The sequence below is a fragment of the Anomaloglossus baeobatrachus genome, chromosome 6, assembly GCF_048569485.1.
Source record: "Anomaloglossus baeobatrachus isolate aAnoBae1 chromosome 6, aAnoBae1.hap1, whole genome shotgun sequence".
NCBI classification, from domain to species: domain Eukaryota; kingdom Metazoa; phylum Chordata; class Amphibia; order Anura; family Aromobatidae; genus Anomaloglossus; species Anomaloglossus baeobatrachus.
This window is the reverse complement of record NC_134358.1, coordinates 235,115,900-235,137,609: the sequence shown is the minus strand read 5'-3', so window position 1 is coordinate 235,137,609 and position 21,710 is coordinate 235,115,900. Positions and strand designations below refer to the sequence as shown.

Below are 21,710 nucleotides of genomic sequence, written 5' to 3'. Positions count from 1 at the left end.
ATCCGACCTCGTTAGCGACGTCGTTGTGTGTGAAACGTATGAACGACCGCTAACGATCAAAATTACTCACCTAATCGTTGATCGTTGACACGTCGTTCTAATCCCAAATATCGTTGCTGTTGCAGGACACAGGTTGTTGGTCGTTCCTGAGGCAGCACACATCGCTACTTGTGACACCCCAAAAACGAGGAACAACACCTTACCTGCGTCCTCCGACAACGAGGTGGATGTCCCTTTCTTTCGACTGCTCTCCGCCCCCCTGCTTCTATTGGACGGCTGCCGTGTGACGTCGCTAGGCAGGTAAGTCCATGTAATGGGTCCTAGCGATGTTGTGCGCCATGGGCAGCGATTTGCCCTGTGACGTACAACCGACGGGGACGGGTGCTTTCACCAGCGACATCGCTAGCGATGTCGCTGCGTGTAAAGCGCCCTTTAGTAGATGGGATTTCTGAAAATATACACAACTGTTATTCATTTATTAATCTTTTGGATTTATTTTTTTCTGTATAATATCTGATGTACATTTGTAATTAGTGTATAAGAAACACCTAGGGGTAAGTGTAGATGAATACAACAGATAATACTTCTGAGTCATATTTGTTATTTGCTAACTCAGTATATGATTCCAGAGAATAGAACTTAGATTGATGTGATAAGGTTAGAACAGTTCAGGGGTGGATCATCTGGCAATCCAGACTGTTTTTTGCTTTTAAGAGTGATTGATACTTTATAAACCCAGACCACATGAGTCATGCTCTTTTACTATATTTTTTCAATGACTATTACATATAATAAAATGACATATCAAATATTCTCAACTCAAGATAAAAATAGTAAGAATACTAATCCAGTGACTGGAAGGGGTACTTTGCACGTTGCGACATCTCTACTGCGATATCGTCGGGGTCAAATCGAAAGTGACGCACATCCGGCGCCGGTAACGACGTACTGGCTAGCGATGTCGCAGCGTGCAAAGTACCCCGAACAAAGATGCTTGAAAATGCTTCCATAGAATCTTTCTATATGACTTTACAAGGTAATAGAAATTGTTCAGGTTCACTGTCTTGGCTAGTGATGAGTGGACTCGCAGATAACCGAGACCGGCTGAACCCAGTTATCCAGTTTTTAAAATCTAGAAATTGTGAGGAAAAGGCAAGCGGGATGTGCAAAATATGGGATCACCCGAATATATAAAAATATAAATTTTATAAGGTAAATCATAAAACAGAGAAACTGACACACATTAAAAACATTTTCCCATGTTATGACCTCCGCTGGCCTGAGTACTACACTCTGGCTTAAAATGCGGAGCCATACCAGCCCCGCAACGCCCTAACTCCAGCAGGCACTGTCACAAGTTAAAGTGCATGCTCCAAACCCAGTCAGTTCTTTAACACTGACAGTGCCATTGGGAGGAGGGGAGTGCAGGGCTTCAATGATGTTTATTTCGTATTAAATAACATCAAAAGTGGCTATATTGTTATGGTGGAGGCAAAAATGTGGTGCCCAACAAACACAGGGCAAGAGCAAATAAAAATAGCAACATTGCCTTGTGATATATGGTGAAGTTGGTCACAACAACCAAAGAGGAAGAAAAGGCGCTCAAAAAGAACTGAGAAAAAGCTGGAGTGTGAACCGCAATGACAAAGACCACGAGGAAGCAAACCGAGCCCATAAAGAGCTGAATCCAAGCTATGTTAACAGGGAAAGTACACAAAAGAAAAATGAAAGATACAAAATGAAACAAGATCCATAGATGAAGATGCAGATTTTTGAAGGGTACCAGTAGATGATTCAGGTGTGCTCAACATCAGCATTGGAATTTTGTCTTCAGTTAAGGCATATATCTATTGAGAAAACAAAAAAGAACCAGAAATGATTAAATAAAAAGACACACTAGTTAAAGATCAAATTGTATTTATTTATTTTTTTTTAATAACCAGTGAAAAGTAACTCTTATTCATCATCCGCCATTACTATTGCTTGCCGTACTCTGAGTATTCCTCCCAATCCTTTTCAGTTGCACCAGAAATCCATCCCTACCTGTGTGTTGAGAAAACAGATGTGCACCAGTCATATGCTTGTGTCTCAAGTTGCTAGTAGTGCAATCCGTGCAACACCTAGTGGAATCAGCTGCCTTTTGAGAAATGGTGGTTTGCACACAGGGCAGGCCTTAGCCTGAATGGTGCCCTGTGCAAAACTGCTTCTTGGTGCCCCCACCCTACTGATTTTTGAGCCAGTTTCCCAGGAAACAAACGAGGACCTGAAGCCATTTATTTTATATCCTAAGAAAATTGATGTATTGAAATGTACAATAAACTTCTCCAAATTTGTGCTGGAGAATCTGCACCTCAAATCCACAATAATTTCACCACATCTGAGCTTATTATGGTCTTCTGATCTCTGGATATTACATAATGGATAGTACATGCGGATCTCACCAATGGGGCCCACATGTACAAGTGCATCTCAATAAATTAGAATATGATCAAAAAGTTAATTTATTTCAGTAATTCAATAGAAAAAGGGAAACACATATTATATAGAGTCATTACACACAGAGTGATCTATTTCAAGTGTTTATTTCTGTTACTGTTGATGACTATGTGTCACGCTTCCCAGTCCCCGTGGCCCGCTCCCCGCTTCCTGGCGGTGTCCCCGACTCACCACTCCGGTCCCGGTCTCCTCTTCCTCGCCTGCGCCCTCCATGCGTCCAGCTCCCCGCTCCCGGCGCTCCTCAGCGACGTGGGACAACCTGCCGGGCACCCCTGCTTCCTCTGTACCGCTCCCTGGACAGGCTTCTGGCACACGGGCCTCGCGCATGCGCATTAGGGCGTGCGCGCGGTCATTGACCCTTTCTTAAAGGGCCAGCACCTTCAAACAGGAAATTGCATAGACAGGTATAGGGTATATTAGGATTCTCCTTCCTGGTGGGCGGGGCCTGTTCTACGTGTTTAGTAAGCTAGGAGTTCAGGTCCCCGTATTGCTTTGCCCTGTATTAACCCTGTCTGTCTCGCAGAGCCTGTCCTGCCATGCCAGCCACTCCGAACCACGTCCATTCCAGTACCCTGACGTTGACTTCGGCGGATGTTCCACCACCTCTGCAGCTCCGCCAGTCTCCAGTCCCTGGCTCCGTTGGGTGACCCGTCCCATCGCTCAGCACGTTCCGGATCCCGCCTGGCCCTTCAACCCGGCCTTGGACCCTGAGCCTCGTCACCCGGACTACCGTCCAGAACTCCGTGTGTTCAGCAACATCCACCTTTAAAGCTCCCCTATGGACTGTCTGGCTACCAATAGTGCTTCGGCTGCCATACATCAAGACCCTCTGGCGGGGTGACCGGCCTGGCTGCCTCCTCAGGGGATGGTCCAGAGTTTTCACCACCCAGACGTAACACTATGGCTTACAGCCAATGAAAACCCAAAAATCATTATATCAGAAAATTAGAATAATTGCCACAAAACACCTCTAAAGGCTTCCTAACCATTTAAAATGGTCCCTTAGTCTGGGTCAGTAGGCTACACAATCATGGGGAAGACTGCTGATTAGACAGATGTCCAGAAGGCAGTCATTGAGACACTGCACAAGGAGAGTAAGCCAGAAAAGGTCATTGCTAAAGGTGCTGGATGTTCACAGAATGCTGTATCCAAGCATATTAATGGAAAGTTGAGTGGAATGAAAAAGTGTGGTAGAAAAAAATTCACAAGCAAATGAGATAACCACAACCTTGAAGGGATTGTTAAGAAAAGGTTATTCAAAAATTTGGAGCATCTAATAACTTGTGGATATGATATAAATGTACAGGATGAGAAGACCAGAGAATCACTGATGGAGCCAATGGCCAGTGCTACGGGTACTCAGGACCAAAAATGCCAACGTACAGATGTTAAAGAGGATTGTACAAAATTAGAAAAAACTATGCTTTCTGCATAATAAAGTGTCCTTTCTGCATAATAACGTGTCCTCAGGTTTAATGTGTCACTGACTATCATTTTCCACTGACCTAAGCAGACTGAGGTACAGTACAACATACACACAATGAGAATGGGAGGGGCGGTGCTGTGTATGTGTCGCTGTCTCTCAGCTCCTCTGACATGAATAGGTGCAGTACAACATAAACACCATGAGGACAGGGGGGCACTGTGTATGTGTCGCTGCCTCTCAGCTACACTAACCTTGAGTGAAAACTGTGGAAAAAGAAAGCGCAATAGGGTCTTACCCCAATATATATAGGATGAAGCAAAGAATAATCCTACTCACCAATTCGGGTTGTGACAGTCACAACACCTATAGCAGCATGTAACACCAAGTCCCGGCAGCGGTCCCCATGAGGCAGATAACACAGAGTAGTAGAGAATGGGTTTCACAGCCGCGCCAAAAGACTACTGGATTCTTCTCAGATTAATGTTTCTTTTATTTCATAACAGGTCAAGTCTACGCGTTTCAGGAGAACACAGCTCCCTTCTTCAGGACAAACCAGCAAAGAATCATCAAATCTCAAGTTAGTACTCTCTGTTAGCTACACTAACCTTAACAGACTGAGGTGCAGTACAACATACACACCATAAGGATGGTGGGGTGGTGTGTATTTGTTGCTACCTCTCAGCTTGACTGACCTAAAAATGCAAAAACATGAAATAAACATGCAGTACAACATGCAAACTATGAGGACAGCATGGCACTGTGTACGTATTGCTTGCTCTCATCTCCACTGACCTGAACAGACTGAGGTGCAGTACCATATATACAATGTGAAGACAAGGATGCTGTGTATGGAAGAACTATGGCATATATACCATAATCCCTTTATTACCAGTCTACGCTCACAACAGTTGGCAATGGTGCAAATAATTTTGTAGGAAAATTTGTAAGGCCTAAAACACACTTCCGCAAAAAAAAGTACGTGTCTTACGGTCTGTTTTTTGGGTCCGTGTTCCGTTTTTTTGGGGCGTTTCTCCGGTACGCATGGCATCCGTGTGATGGCGTATGCGAGCCGTGTGTACGTGTAAAATGTCCGTGTTTGTGTGTAAAATGCCCGTGTATGTGTACGTGGAATGTCCGTGTGGAATGTCCGTTTGTGTGTTGCACAATGTCGTTGATGCATGTCGGCTGACAGCAGACAGAGTTGCGCAATGAGAATGAACTCGGGTGAACTTCACCCGACTTCATTGTCATGCCGCGGCTCTGTCTGTGTGCCGCGTACTGATTAGCGGTCACCTATGAAGGATTCACCAGTGACCGCTAATCCCCCGAGTGACTGAAGTTAGCAGCCCTCTCTCATACTTACCGCTCCCCGATCACCAGCGCACGAGGAACAGCTGTGCAGAGAATGCGCGGCAACAATTACTTTGAAAATGCCGACCGCTCATTAATCAATCTCGTATTCCCTGCTTTCCCCACCCACCGGCACCTATGATTGGTTGCAGTCAGACACGCCCCCCACGCTGAGTGACAGCTGTCTCACTGCACCCAATCACAGCAGCTGGTGGGCGTGTCTGTGCAGTAAAATTAAATAAATAATTAAAAAAAACGGCGTGCGGTCTCCCCCCATTTTAATACCAGCCAGATAAAGCCATACGGCTGAAGGCTGGTATTCTCAGGATGGGGAGCCCCACGTTATGGGGAGCCCCCCAGCCTAACAATATCAGTCAGCAGCCGCCCAGAATTGCCGCATACATTAAATGCGACAGTTGTGGGACTGTACCCGGCTCTTCCCGATTTGCCCTGGTGTGTTGGCAAATCGGGGTAATAAGGAGTTTTTGGCGGCCCATAGCTGCCAATAAATCCTAGATTAATCATGTCAGGTGTCACCCCAAGATACCTTCCATGATTAATCTGTAAGTGACAGTAAATAAACACACACACCCGAAAAAATCCTTTATTAGAAATAAAAAACACAAATATATACCCTGGTTCACCACTTTAATAAGCCCGAAAAAGCCCTCCATGTCCGGCGTAATCCAGGATGGTCCAGCGTCGCCTCCAGCTCTGCTGCATGGAGGTGACCGGAGCTGCAGAAGACACCGTCGCTCCTGTCAGCTCCACGCAGCTAATGAAGGCAATAGCGCGATCTAGTTACTAGTTGGCTTTTCACTGTAATAGTGTGAGTCACTCTGTGATTCACACTATTATCAAATTTCAGCGTATAGTGTGCGCGGGGGGGGCGCATTTAGATCAGTGCTGCTGGGATAATGGCAATCGCCATTTTTTTTTCCCTAAGCGCACATGCAGTGGGGCGGGCCAGCATGTCAGCCAATCACAGACACACACACAGCTAAGTAGAATTTTTTGCCAGACAAGCAAGGGCATGTATCATAGGCTGTGAATGTCACATGTCCTTGCATTATAAATACGGCCATTTTCCCTCACGGCGCCATTATCTGCCTTCTGCGTGTAGGTGACAGTCACCGCTCACGAAGCTCCAGTCGCCGCTCCTGCTGTGTACGCTATACACACAGCGCTCTACAGATTAGGGACAGAAGTATATTTCAGCCCTTTTCAGGGCTGATTTCCTGGGGCTCAGAGCCATAGGTGACAGGCAGGTCCATGGAAACGCTGTATATAGCTTCAGATAACAGCGTCTGTGTACCTAAGCTCAGGGAATTCCTTGCTGCATTTCACCATTAGGAGGGATAGAAAGTGAGGCTTCCTTTCCTGTCCACTGACCCAGAGAACCCGGCCACTGTACCCACCTGCCCACTTTTGCCACGCTATTTATATAGCAAACAGTGCTGAAACTTAGTGGCATCCAAAAAGTGGCTGCTATACTCCATTGTTGTCCCACTGGTGCCAAGCAAGTTCCAGCACCTCTGCATTCTACCCTCATGCACATTTTGCTACGCTATTCTTACAGCAAACAGTGCTGAACATAAGTGGCATCCAAAAAGTGTCTGCTATACTAATTTTGTGTCCCACTTGTGCCAAGCAAGTCCCACAACCTCTGCATTCAACCCTCATGCACATTTTGCTACGCTATTTTTATAGCAAACAGTGCTGAAAATTAGTGGCATCCACAAAGTGTCTGCTATACTAATTTAGTGCCCCACTTGTGCCAAGCAAGTCCCACCACCTCTGCATTCTACCCTCATGCACATTTTGCTACGCTATTCTTATAGCAAACAGTGCTGAACATAAGTGGCATCCAAAAAGTGTCTGCTATACTAATTTAGTGTCCCACTGGTGCCAAGCAAGTTCCAGCACCTCTGCATTGTACCCATTCTACTATTATACATTCTACCATCATACATTATACATTCTACCATTATACATTCTACCATTCTACTATGCACATTTTGCTACGCTATTTTTATAGCAAACTGTTGGTGTAGACAATGAGGAACATACTGATGACGATGAGACGCAGATAACAGATTGGGATGACAACTTAAATATTCGGTCAGGGCAGGAAGAGGCTAGGTCTGAGGGCGAGGGGAGTGCAAACACAATGCTTGATGATGAAGTTCTAGATCCCACTTACTGTCAACCCACAGTCAGGCACTTGAGGAGGTCAACAGAGGCGGTGGAGGAGGATGCAACTGACGACGGTTACCTTGCGCCTTCCTGGACAGAGTCGGAGTACTGGTAGCACATCTACAACTGCATCCTCAGCCACCACTCTGCCTCTGAGCACAAGTCAGGGTGGCTCTGCAGGTCGCATGTCCTCTAAGCCTTGCCTAGCCGGGTCCTTATTTGACCATGCAAAGGATCTCCCAAATCATGTGATCTGTAAAATTTGTCGGGAATCTATAAGTAGAGGCAAAAAGCTCACCAGTTTGACAACTTCTTCCATGAATCGTTACATGAATACCAAGCATAATTCCCAGTGGGAAGCTCACTGTGCTGCAATGTGGCCTAGCGTAATGGGCCAACCACTGCCTGCCCCTTCCAGTGCATCTGCGCGCTCTTCATCTTCTATGACTGTGGGGACAACTGTCACACCTGGTTTTCCACACACACCTTTCACCACTGTAACCGCAACAGGCAGTTTGCTTGGTAGGTCGTCAGTTGGTTTGGAAAGGGAAACAAGTGCGGGTGTACAGCTCTCTCAGACATTGATAGCACCAACGTTGGATGAAGGCATCATCATGTCTCCGCCTGCACTTTCCTCACAAACCTGCATTTTTCCAGGGACACACTAATCACCACCGTCTACACACAGCAGCCAGATCTCTGTCCCTCAGATGTGGACAAATAAAAAGCCATTTCCTCCGACCCATGACAAAGCTAAGAGGTTGACTTTATCGTTCTGTAAGCTCTTGGCTACCGAAATGCTGCCTTTCTGCCTGGTGGACACACAGGATTTTTGAGACCTTATGTCTGTCGCTGTGCCCAAATACCAGATGCCCAGTCGCCACTACCTCTCTAAGAAAGGTGTGCCTGCACTACACCAGCATGTCACACACAACATCACCGCTTCCTTGACAAACTCTGTGTGTGAACGGGTGCGTTTCACCACCGATACTTGGACCGGTAAGCATGGACAGGGGCGTTACATGTCGCTGACTGGGCACTGGGTAACTATGGTGATAGATGGAGAAGGGTCTGCTGAACAAGTCTTACCGTCCCCACAACTTGTGCATCAATCCTCTGTATGTATAAGTTCCTCCAACGCTTCTGCCTCCTCAACCTCGTCTGGGTCCTCCACCTCCGCCCCAAGCCTGCCTGGTCAGGCCACCAGCATTGTAACTGCGCAGAAGGAATCACGCACACCAACTTACTATGCTGGCAGCAGAGCGCAATGGCATCAGGCGGTCTTTAGCTTGAAATGTCTTGGAAATAAGAGTCACACAGCGGCTGAGTTGTGGGCAGCTCTGCGGTCCGAGTTTCATAAATGGTTGTCTCCACTCAACCTGCAGCCAGGTAAGGCCGAGTGCGACAATGCTGCAAACCTGGGTGCAGCCCTTTGCCTGGGCAAGGTGACACACGTGCCTTGTATGGCTCACGTGTTGAACCTTGTTGTTCAGCAATTTTTAACACACTATCTTGGCCTAGATGGCCTTCTGCACAGGGCACGAAAACTGTCTGCTCACTTCCGCCATTCAACGGCCGCAACTGACCGACTTGCATCGCTCCAGAAGTCTTTCGGCCTGCCGGTTCATCGCCTGAAATGCGATGTGCCGACACGGTGGAATTCGACTCTCCACATGTTACAGCGACTGTGGCAGCACCGCCGAGCACTGGTGCAATACGTCATGACGTATAGCCTGGGCCAACGAGATGCAGAGGTGGGGAAGATCACCCTGATGGAGTGGTCTCAGATCAATGACCTATGCACCCTTCTGCACAGTTTCGACATGGCGACGAATATGTTTAGCGCTGACAATGCCATTATCAGCATTATAGTTCAAGTCATTTTCATGCTGGAGCACACGCTAAACACTATTCGGAGTCAGGGGGTGGTTCAACAGGAAGGGGAGGAAGTACAGGAGGATTCATATGCGCAAGGGATAACAACATCACCAAGGTCCAGACATTCATTATCACCAAGGTTGCAGGCATGGGACGATGGGGGGGAGGGATTAACAAGGGCGCATGGTAGCAGGCAAAATGTTGAGGAAGGTGCAGGAGAACATGAAGAAATGGAGGACGAACTGTCCATGAACATGGAAGACTCAGCAGATGAGGGAGACCTTGGTCAAATTTCAGTTGAAAGATGTTGGGGGGAGATGTCAGAGGAAGAAAGAATGGTTAGCACCTCTATGCCATAAACACAGCAAGGACTTGGTCCGCATGGATGCGCAAGACACATGAGCGCCTTCTTGCTGCACTACCTACAACATGACCCTCGGATTGTCAAAATTAGAAGTGATGATGACTACTGGGTTGCCACACTATTAGATCCCCCCGGTACAAGTCCAAATTTTGTGAAATAATTCCAGCCATAGAAAGGGACGCACCTATGCAGGAGTTTCAGCAGAAGCTGTTACTCAATCTTAGCTCGGCTTTTCCACCAAACACCAGTGGTGCGCGGAGTGAATCTCCCAGTTGTAACTTGACAAACATGGGACGGTCTTGTCATCAACAGTCTACCCGTACCAGCAGCACCGTATCTGTTGCTGGTAACAGCAATTTTATTGAATTGTTTCATAGTTTTTTTAGACCATCCTTTGCAAGGCCAACAGAGACAAGAAGTCTGACACATAGTCAACGGCTGCAGAGGATGATACAGGAGTATCTCCAAATGAACATCGATGCCATGACTTTCCAACTGGAGCCTTACTCATTTTGGGCTTCAAATTTTGAAAAATGGCCTGAGCTCTCCACTTACGCCTTGGAGATCTTGTCGTGTCCAGCTGCCAGCGTTGTCTCAGAACGTGTCTTCAGTGCTGCTGGGTGTGTGCTGACAGATAAGCGCACGCGTCTGTCCAGTGACAATGTGGACAGACTAACGTTCATCAAGATGAACAAGTCATGAATGCGCAAGAACTTTACTACCCCTGTGTCATCCTGGGGAGAATAAAGGCTTGTGGATTTGGAATGTGCTTGATGGAAATGTACCTGTCAAGTTTGCAACTGGGGCACAAGTGCTGCCACTGAGGGGTGTCTGTGTGGCTCAATTTTTGGAATAAAAAGGGAGACTCTGCTTGGAGTCCCCCTGCTGTGTTTTTAAAAATGAGCCAAGATGAACAAGTCATGGTTCAGCAAAGACTTTGCTACCTATCCCTGTGTAATCCTAGGGACAGCTAAGGCTGGCGTATTTTTGAATGTGCTTGATGCAAATCTACCTGTGAAGTGTACAACAGGGGCACAAGTGCTGCCACTGAAGGGGTGTCTGTGTGGCCCAATTTTTGGAAAAAAGGGAGACTCTGCTTGGAGTAACCCTTGCTGTGTTTTTAAAAATGATCCAAGATGAATAGATCTGGGATCAGCAAAGACTTTGCTAGACCTTCCCCGGTGTCATCCTGGGGACAGTTAAGGCTGGCGTATTTTTGAATGTGCTTGATGCAAATCAACACATCCAGTTTGCAACTGGGGCAAAAGTGATGCCACTGAAGTGGTGTGTGTGGGGCCCAATTTTTGGAAAAATGGAGATTCTGCTTGGAGTCCCCTTGTGGTGTTGTTAAAAACGAGCCAAGATGAACAAGTCATGGTTCAGTAAAGACTTTGCTACCTACCCCGGTGTCATCCTGGGGACAGTTAAGGCTGGGGTATTTTGGAATGTGCTTGATGCAAGTCTACCTGTCAAGTTTGCAACTGGGGCACAAGTGATGCCACTGAAGGGGTGTCTGTGTGGCCCAATTTTGGGAAAAAAGGGCGACTCTGCTTGGAGTCTCCTTGTTGTGTTTTACATGACTTTAGAAGGGCATGCCATGCCTATATCTGTGTCTCCTCTTTTTCCTCGTCCAACTGTTTAGTTTTTGCATGGGTATTTGTCCTTGTCACTTTCCCATGTGTTTGTGTTGTCTTGGGAGTTGTTTGTCACCTTTTGGACACTGTTGAGGGTGTTTTCCAGGTGTTTTTAGGTGTTTGTGATTGCCTCCCATTGTTTTCAATGGGGTTCGAGAGGTTCATTGAACGGTTCGTCGAACGGGGCACCGTTCGACGAACCAAACCAAACACGATCTCTAGTTGGGTGGCTCATCTCTACTCCTCTTCTATGGTGGCCTGTGGAGACAGGCTACTGATGCTACTGAGCTGCCCTCGTTGGCACACCATCTCATAAGCCACAGGCCTGTAGCTGTTTGCGGCTTAGGAGACAGACAATGATAGAGTATCGAGCTCTGTGCTCTGTCACAGGATTGAACTGTATCAAGAGCAACATGATGCTGATACAGTTCAATGCAGTGGTTTCAGAAGATTCCGGGCTCTGGGCAAGAGCACCGGATGTTTCGTGCCAGCGATATCCCTGCTGGCTGGTCCCCTCTATGTCCAGTTTGGAGGCTCACTGGGGCATTAACTGCTGTCTCAGTGTGCCAGACCAACAGTAGATACATGATAGTTAGACAAATAGATATTCAACAGACAAATCGACAATAAATAAGCAGACAGATAGATAATAGATAGATAACAGACAGACAGTTAGATATTGCACATTATACAGGACGCACATCTCATACATATCACATATAGACAGCACATAACACATTACATATATGACACACAATACATTATACAGTACTCCCATACATAGAAGCCCTTTTGTTTTCTAGCCTCCAGGAGTTCAGTAGGTGTTTGCAGCAGCTTCTCCAGCTGGAGCAGAACAGGCACCCCTCCCCCTCTCTTTATGGTGAAGATGGGAGAAGACAGGATACAGAGCAAAGAGGATGGAAGAGTATCTCCAGCTGGAGCCTGTGAAGCTAACTGGTTGCCATTTTTACTCACAGAAATGGGTACCTTATTTGTGTTCTCATCTGAAGAAAAATGTGAGCCACTGTCTCAGCTTGTCTTGAGCTCTAAGGTGCACTGCATCATAGACACCTAGAGCAGCAACTATAAGCATGGACAATATATGATTTTCACAATATAGAGTGAACACTATGAGTGGCAGCAATTCACCAGCTCAACAAGGAGAGGTAATAAAGCCTCCAAGACTGTGAACTATGTCTGGTTACCTTGTCAAGAACAATGATGAGTGATGGTGATCTATCCTGATGTGTAAATAAACCAACGGGGCCATCGGAGGGTTAGACATACATCTGCCAGCCCATTATATCCTGCCACTGCAGGTTTTTTGTAACCTTTTTTTTTCTATTCCCCTATTGTTGTCCCCCTGAGGAATCCACCTTATTGTGGAAGAAACGCATAAGGATGTTCCATTTCTTTATATTCCCACACTTGGGTACTGCCCTTGTTAGGGAAGGAGCTAAGCATGGGCACAACAGGGTTAAAATTATTGTTACCTGTTCTGCAGCTCCCATCTGAACATTGATGATCACAGAGATCACTACTGACTGGGTGAGGTAAAACATTTTATATATGTATTTGTATGTAGTTTTGTAAATTTTCTGCTTTTTTGCTCTGTATTTGCACTATATATTTGGTTTATGCTCCTGCATATTTTATCATTATATATTAAAAGGTACAGTATATTTTAATTCTTCATAGCTATTAATAACTGATCCAGGATGGATGATAATGAATAGTCATGTTTCTTGAGTCTTGTTAAAAAAGCAAAATGGAAGATTTTGTTATGGCCAAATAAGCTTTTTCCTTGTTTAGTCAATCTTTCACAGAATGGACACCTGCCGACTATACTGCTTACTAGGAGGCCCTTACATTTTTCAAAATTTGGCAGAAATGTCAGTTTTCATTCATCTATGTCAATGATTAGATCAGCTATACCATCTGCCTACCATCCTGTTCATTTTCTTCTACATTATTCTAATGTCACCAATGCTGATAAGGCCATGCCCGCTTTCGCATCTACTCTATGTCCATCAAGTTATTAGATATGAGGGGCTGCTAATGTGGCACCCTTGGATTCAGGCGCCACAGGATATTACACCACTTTTCAGGGGTAATATCTATCCCGGGTCAGGAGGGGGTTAACTTTCTGGTGCCTTCACAAAACACACACAAACAACAGCAGGTGCTTACTCATAGGGGGTTGGACTAGGGCAGACAGGGGAGCCAGCCATCATGAAGCATGGGACTTCTACAGTCGCTAGGACAACCACTGGGGGCGGACACCACATGGCGTAGAAGTAGTTGCAACCATCACACTTTAGACAGAACCTTCCTGGCCACAGCTTGGGATAACACCTAGCACTAACAACTGGAGTTAGTGCCTCTCTCTCTTCATGGGCCCATGTCTTGAAGCAGGAAGCTTGGCCCGGGTTCCGGTTTGCAACCGAGGGACACTTCACTAACAGACTTTCACGGGCACTGGCAGTGACCGCCGACAGATCCGGGATTGGCTGGAGCCCATCGTGGCAGAGGACAGTACTCTGGGGCAGCGCTTGAAGAACCTGTGAGTAAAAAGACTTGGACCTGCAGCCTCTACCTCTGCCTCTCCTTTAAACGGCGCCGACGCCCAGCACTGTGGCGCCAATGGGGACTACCACCACCACTATCCCCGTCATCCTCCCGGGGTAATCCCGCTCCGCCTGTGGGGAGCGACACCATCCCAGCTGCATTTAACATCTGCCCCGGTGAGAGACCCTGCAGTGGCGTCCCCCATCCCTGGCCGCGTACCCCAGGTGGCATCACAATCACCTTAAAAGACTTTCCTAAACCTTCAACTACCACCTCCATCCTCCCTGCCACCCTCCTATCCTCCTTCCTGTATGCCTCGGGGCAACAGAACCGGGCCAGACCACCCTGTGATGACGCAGAGGATCTGCACCCCCGGCCCGGCTACAAGTAGGTTAAAACATCTGCCTCGGGGGGGCGCTACACTAATAAGTCTTTGGCTTTACCCAGAAAGAACTGAGATTGGATGATGAAACTTTACATTTATTCCACATACTCTCCACTGATGTCAATACACTTCTTACATCGGTATTCCAGGTTCTGTAAGCCTAGCAAAAAGAAAGATTTTAGTTGTGCCTCAAACCAGGCATCCGTAGCAGCCATGGCATCAGAATTAGTGGGAAATTTGGTACGCTTGAAGTGTTTCTTTAGGTTTGAAAACAGATGATAGTCGGAGGGAGCTAGATCTGGTGAATAAGGTGGGTGGTCAACCAGCTGGAAGTCCAGCTCTGCCAGTTTTGCCATGGTCCGTTGTACAGTGTGAGCAGAGGCGTTGTCTTGCAGATACAAGATTCCTTTGGACAGCTTGCGGCACCTTCTGGCCTTCATAGCTTCCTTCAATTGGTCCAAAAGTTCAATGTAATACCTTGCATTCATGGTGGAACCCTTTTGAAGGTAGTCCACTATCAACACGCCCTCCTAACACAGATGCCATCACCTTAATGGCTGATTTTTGCACCCTGAACTTCTTTGGATGAGGAGAACCTCTGTACCTCCACTCTTTTGACTGCTCCCTGTTTTCAGGGTCATATAAATAAATCCAGGTCTCATCTATAGTGACCAGGCGATCCAGGAAGTTCTCATCAGTCCGGAAACGCTGACAAATGGACTGGGAAATTTTCACTCGCATGCTTCTCTGATCTGTTGTCAAACATTTGGGGACCCACTTTGCAGATAGCTTCCTCATGTCCAAAAGTTCATGGATAATGACACAAACACGTTCACAGGAAATCCCCATAATGTCTGTTATTGCTTTAGCTGAAATTCATTGATTCTCCAGTATGAGGTTATGCACAGCATCGACGATCTCCGGAACAACAATCACTCTTGGTCGTCCAGAACAATACTCATCATTAGTGCTGAAGTGGCTCATTTTAAATATGACAACCCAGTAGAATATGAAGGGCATTGATCCCCCAATGTCTGCGACATATCACCATGAATATTCTTTGCCGACTTTTCTTGCAGAAACAAGAATTTTCTCACTCCTCTGCACTCAGTTGCTGTGAATATCGCAATAGACTCCATCATTTTGTTTTTCCATGTGCGTAGAACACTGTTGCCATAAGCAACATACACAAAATTTTGAAAACATATATTAGACACATAAGGCTTTCATGTGATGTAACATTCATTACCATAGAAACAAAAAAAAGATCACAAAGACTTATCAGCAGCCCCTCGTACATTGTGCTGCTGCTGAGGCTGCCGTTGCTAGCCCTACACTGCCATAAATCTCCCTGCCTACCCTGTCATAGTTTTGTACCATGTGGCTTCAGCTAATGCCAGTTTAGCAAGTGAAATGCAACAGCCACACATGTTCTGTCTGCCCAATCTGTTTTATAATGCTATGCTGTAATGCTTTTTCCATGGCTGGCTGTGATATTGTTACATCGCCAGACATTTTCTTGCCTTTCCCATCAGTTTTTTATACCATGGAGCTTCTTCCACTGCCATTGCTGCTAAACAGCCATGCTAGCTAAATATTTCCTGAATGCACACTGTGTTTTGCAGTGCTAATCTGTACTGCTATTGCCGGGACTGCCAGAGCTCTCCACGCACTGCCAGACTTATCCTTGCGTGCCCCAACCTATTGTATACTGTGTGGTTGCTGTCCATGCCACTTCCACTGGCATGGCCGCTGGCTACCTACATCACTGGATCTCCGAGGTCACGGAGCCCGGGGGTCATCCATGGGGAACAGCGGTCTGCAATAGTGCCTCTCACAGGCACTATTGCCAACATAAGGTATTTTAGAGAAACATTGTTTCTCAACATAATATCGATCTAGAAAATAAAAAATATGGGTGAACCACCCTTTTAAAATAGTCTACAGTGTGTTGTTAAAAAGAATCTGTCAGCAGGTTTTTAATACCTCATCTGAAAGCAGCATGATGTAGGCAAAGAGATCCGGAATCCATCGATCTATCAAATTGAATTTTGGGGAAAAATTAATCAAATATGACAATTTTGAATTTCCAAGATTTGGTCATCTCTGATCATCCCAGTCTCATACCTATTAATTCTTAGTAGTTATGTTTTAATTTTAAAATGAATAAACACATCATTGTAAAAACATGAGTGATCTTTTAGTTTCATGTTAGATTTTACAGGAAATCAACAGTATTATGTTTTTCAGTTATAGTATTTTATCCGCAGAATAGCATTATGCAGGTAGCACTGATAAAGCACCCGAAACAGCTGTTTAAAAATCCAATATGTTGCTACATTCCTTTCCTGCTCGTAAGCTAAGTATTTTTAGTAGATTGAATATGGTATGCGGAAATTCCGCATTTACTTCCTTATGATGTACGTATATACATATTACAAAAACCAAACAATGATATCTGGATCATTTTTATTTGACTATCATTATTGTAAAAGGTTTGCCATGGAAATCTGGAAAAGTACATTTCTCATGCACCTGCATGACTCATAATGATCTTAAAGTGAAGGTTCAGTTTTATACTAAAATAAAAAGATAAAAGATAAATATAAAAGAAGCATTGATGTGATGTGTTTTCTTTGAGGTCTTCAATTTTTTAAAGAGGTTGTCCACTACTTTTATATTGATAGTCTATTCTTATGCCGGCGTCACATGGTACGATATATTGGGCGATATGTCGTCGGGGTAACGTTGCTAATAACACACATCCGGCATCGTTAGACATATCATACCGTGTGACACCTCCGAACGACTGTGAACGAGCAAAAATACTCACCTTATCGTTGCTCATTGACACGTCGTTCATTTTCAAAATGTCGGTCCTCCTGTGCTCCGGTTGTTCATCGTTCCCGAGGCAGCACACGTCGCTCCGTGTAATACCTCGGGAGCGACGAACACAGCTTACCTGCGTCCCGCCGCCAATGTGGAAGGAAGGAGGTGGGCAGGATGTTTACATCCTGCTCAACTCCGCCGCTCCGCTACTATTGGGCGGCCGCTGTGTGACATCGCTGCGATGCCGAACGTCCCTCCCCTTCAGGAAGAGGATGTTCGCCGCCTTTAGCGACGTCGTCTGGGAGGTAAGTACGTGTGACGGGGGGTTAACGACTTTGTGCGCCACGGGCAACTAATTGCCATGATGCACAAACGACAGGGGGTGGTTACGATCGCTCATGCAATTGCACGATAGATCGTCCCGTGTGACGCCGGCCTTAGGATTGGTCATCACCAATTTCCGACACCCCGCACTCCCGCCAATAAGCTGCTCTCGGTGTCGGAGGCCGCAGCAGGCAGCCAGAAATGCTGAATTCTGGAGCTGCCTATCTTCTAATAGTGACTGTGGCCGGGTACTGCACATCCGCCTCCTACTGATTTATTGACCTATTGATCCTATTGACATGGCCATGGTCATTATCAGAAGGTGGGAAAACTCCGGAACTGAGCATTTCTGGCTGCCTACTGCCGCTACTAGAACTGAAAGCAGCTAATTGGTGGGGGCATCGGGTGTTGTTCCCCAGTCGATGAGACAGTGATAACTTAGCTTTGTAATAACTAAAGATGGGTGAATGGTATCTATTTGTGTTTGGATTATTCGTAACGAATCCCAAAGTAGTATTCTGGTGTTCATCACGAATAACGAACCTAATGCAAGTCAATGGGAAACCTGAGCATTTTTCTTGCCGTAACGAATACTGAAATACTACTCATTATTTGGTAAGCATTATCCAAACACCTACCACTAGTTATAACTATTATCACAGCAAGCTGCATTGTAGTACATATTAAGCACCCTTTGTGTAATTGTTCCCTTTCTCTCCTCTTATACGACTCTTGACTGTAATGTCTTCTCAGACCTCAATTTTATTTTTTGCTACTTCTACTGAGCTGGTTCTATTAACTGACTGCTCCCTGCTGTGTGCAGTAATATATAGCAATATAGTTATATATTACTGGCAGCCATACAGTAAATGACTAGAGATGAGCGAACCGGTCGCGGTTCGGCTCGAGGTTGGTTCGCCGAACGGACCTCCCGTTCGAGTTCGGTTCGTCGAACGTTCGACGAACCGAACTCGAACTGCATAGGAAACAATGGCAGGCAATCACAAACACAGAAAAACACCTAGAAAACACCCTCAAAGGTGTCCTAAAGGTGACAAACAACTCAAACACATTGGAAAGTGACAAGGACATATACTCATGCGAAAACAAAACAGCTGGACAAGGAAAAAGAGGAGGACACACAGATATAGGCATGGCACGCCCTTCTAAAATCATGTAAAACACCGCAAGGTGACTCCAAGCGGAGTCTCCCTTTTTTCCAAAAATTGGGCCACACACACACCCACCCCTTCAGTGGTAGCACTTGTGCCCCAGTTGCACACTTCACAGCTAGATTTGCATCAAGCACATTCAAAAATACGCCATAATTAACCGTCCCCAGGATGACACCAGGGTAGGTAGCTAAGTCTTTCCTGATCCCAGCTCTGTGCAGCTTGGATCATTTATAAAAAACACAGCAATCAAGGGTTACTCCAAGCGGAGTCTCCCTTTTTTCCAAAAATTGGGCCCCACACACACCCACCCCTTCAGTGGCAGCAGTTGTGCCCTAGTTGTACACTTCACAGCTACATTTGCATCAAGCACATTCAAAAATACGCCATTCTTATCCGTCCCCAGGATGACACCGGGGTAGGTAGCAAAGTCTTTCCTGATCCCAGCTCTGTTCATCTTGGCTTCTTTTAAAAACAATGTAAGCAAGGGTTACTCCAAGCGGAGTCTCCCTTTTTTCCAAAAATTGGGCCCCACACACACCCACCCCTTCAGTGGCAGCAGTTGTGCCCTAGTTGTACACTTCACAGCTAGATTTGCATCAAGCACATTCAAAAATACGTCATTCTTATCCGTCCCCAGGATGACACCGGGGTAGGTAGCAAAGTCTTTCCTGATCCCAGCTCTGTTCATCTTGGCTTCTTTTAAAAACACATCAAGCAAGGGTTACTCCAAGCGGAGTCTCCCTTTTTTCCAAAAATTGGGCCCCACACACACCCACCCCTTCAGTGGCAGCAGTTGTGCCCTAGTTGTACACTTCACAGCTACATTTGCATCAAGCACATTCAAAAATACGCCATTCTTATCCATCCCCAGGATGACACCGGGGTAGGTAGCAAAGTCTTTGCTGACCCATGACTTGTTCATCTTGGCTTCTTTTAAAAACAATGTAAGCAAGGGTTACTCCAAGCGGAGTCTCCCTTTTTTCCAAAAATTGGGCCCCACACACACCCACCCCTTCAGTGGCAGCAGTTGTGCCCTAGTTGTACACTTCACAGCTACATTTGCATCAAGCACATTCAAAAATACGCCATTCTTATCCGTCCCCAGGATGACACCGGGGTAGGTAGCAAAGTCTTTCCTGATCCCAGCTCTGTTCATCTTGGCTTCTTTTAAAAACACAGCAAGCAAGGGTTACTCCAAGCGGAGTCTCCCTTTTTTTCCAAAAATTGGGCCCCACACACCCACCCATTCAGTGGCAGCAGTTGTGCCCCAGTTGTACACTTCACAGCTAGATTTGCATCAAGCACATTCAAAAATACGTCATTCTTATCCGTCCCCAGGATGACACCGGGGTAGGTAGCAAAGTCTTTCCTGATCCCAGCTCTGTTCATCTTGGCTTCTTTTAAAAACACAGCAAGCAAGGGTTACTCCAAGCGGAGTCTCCCTTTTTTTTCCAAAAATTGGGCCCCACACACCCACCCATTCAGTGGCAGCAGTTGTGCCCCAGTTGTACACTTCACAGCTAGATTTGCATCAAGCACATTCAAAAATACGTCATTCTTATCCGTCCCCAGGATGACACCGGGGTAGGTAGCAAAGTCTTTCCTGATCCCAGCTCTGTTCATCTTGGCTTCTTTTAAAAACACAGCAAGCAAGGGTTACTCCAAGCGGAGTCTCCCTTTTTTCAAAAAATTGGGCCCCACACACACCCACCCCTTCAGTGGCAGCAGTTGTGCCCTAGTTGTACACTTCACAGCTACATTTGCATCAAGCACATTCAAAAATACGCCATTCTTATCCATCCCCAGGATGACACCGGGGTAGGTAGCAAAGTCTTTGCTGACCCATGACTTGTTCATCTTGGCTTCTTTTAAAAACAATGTAAGCAAGGGTTACTCCAAGCGGAGTCTCCCTTTTTTCCAAAAATTGGGCCCCACACACACCCACCCCTTCAGTGGCAGCAGTTGTGCCCTAGTTGTACACTTCACAGCTACATTTGCATCAAGCACATTCAAAAATACGCCATTCTTATCCATCCCCAGGATGACACCGGGGTAGGTAGCAAAGTCTTTGCTGACCCATGACTTGTTCATCTTGGCTTCTTTTAAAAACAATGTAAGCAAGGGTTACTCCAAGCGGAGTCTCCCTTTTTTTCCAAAAATTGGGCCCCACACACCCACCCATTCAGTGGCAGCAGTTGTGCCCCAGTTGTACACTTCACAGCTAGATTTGCATCAAGCACATTCAAAAATACGTCATTCTTATCCGTCCCCAGGATGACACCGGGGTAGGTAGCAAAGTCTTTCCTGATCCCAGCTCTGTTCATCTTGGCTTCTTTTAAAAACACAGCAAGCAAGGGTTACTCCAAGCGGAGTCTCCCTTTTTTTCCAAAAATTGGGCCCCACACACCCACCCATTCAGTGGCAGCAGTTGTGCTCCAGTTGTACACTTCACAGCTAGATTTGCATCAAGCACATTCAAAAATACGTCATTCTTATCCGTCCCCAGGATGACACCGTGGTAGGTAGCAAAGTCTTTCCTGATCCCAGCTCTGTTCATCTTGGCTTCTTTTAAAAACACAGCAAGCAAGGGTTACTCCAAGCGGAGTCTCCCTTTTTTTCCAAAAATTGGGCCCCACACACCCACCCATTCAGTGGCAGCAGTTGTGCCCCAGTTGTACACTTCACAGCTAGATTTGCATCAAGCACATTCAAAAATACGCCATAATTAACCGTCCCCAGGATGACACCAGGGTAGGTAGCAAAGTCTTTCCTGATCCCAGCTCTGTTCATCTTGGCTTCTTTTAAAAACAATGTAAGCAAGGGTTACTCCAAGCGGAGTCTCCCTTTTTTTCCAAAAATTGGGCCCCACACACCCACCCATTCAGTGGCAGCACTTGTGCCCTAGTTGCAAACAGGATGTTTTGATTTGCATCAAGCACATTCCAAATCAACAAGCATTTACTCTCCCCAGGATGACACAGGGGTAGTAAATTCCTTCTGGATCCATGACTTGTTCATTTTGATGAACGTCAGTCTGTCCACATTGTCACTGGACAGACGCGTGCGCTTATCTGTCAGCACACAC

General features: G+C 46.1%; 1 long non-coding RNA gene across 1 annotated transcript in view; it reads left to right on the top strand.

Annotated features, from left to right (window-relative positions):
- Window positions 1–21,710, top strand: part of LOC142244248 (uncharacterized) — a 428,197-nt gene that overhangs the window by 231,266 nt on the left and 175,221 nt on the right. The window contains exons 2-3 of the long non-coding RNA XR_012724487.1: window positions 126–300; window positions 4,426–4,499. This is a non-coding gene — a long non-coding RNA (uncharacterized LOC142244248). The remainder of the gene's footprint in view (window positions 1–125; window positions 301–4,425; window positions 4,500–21,710) is intronic.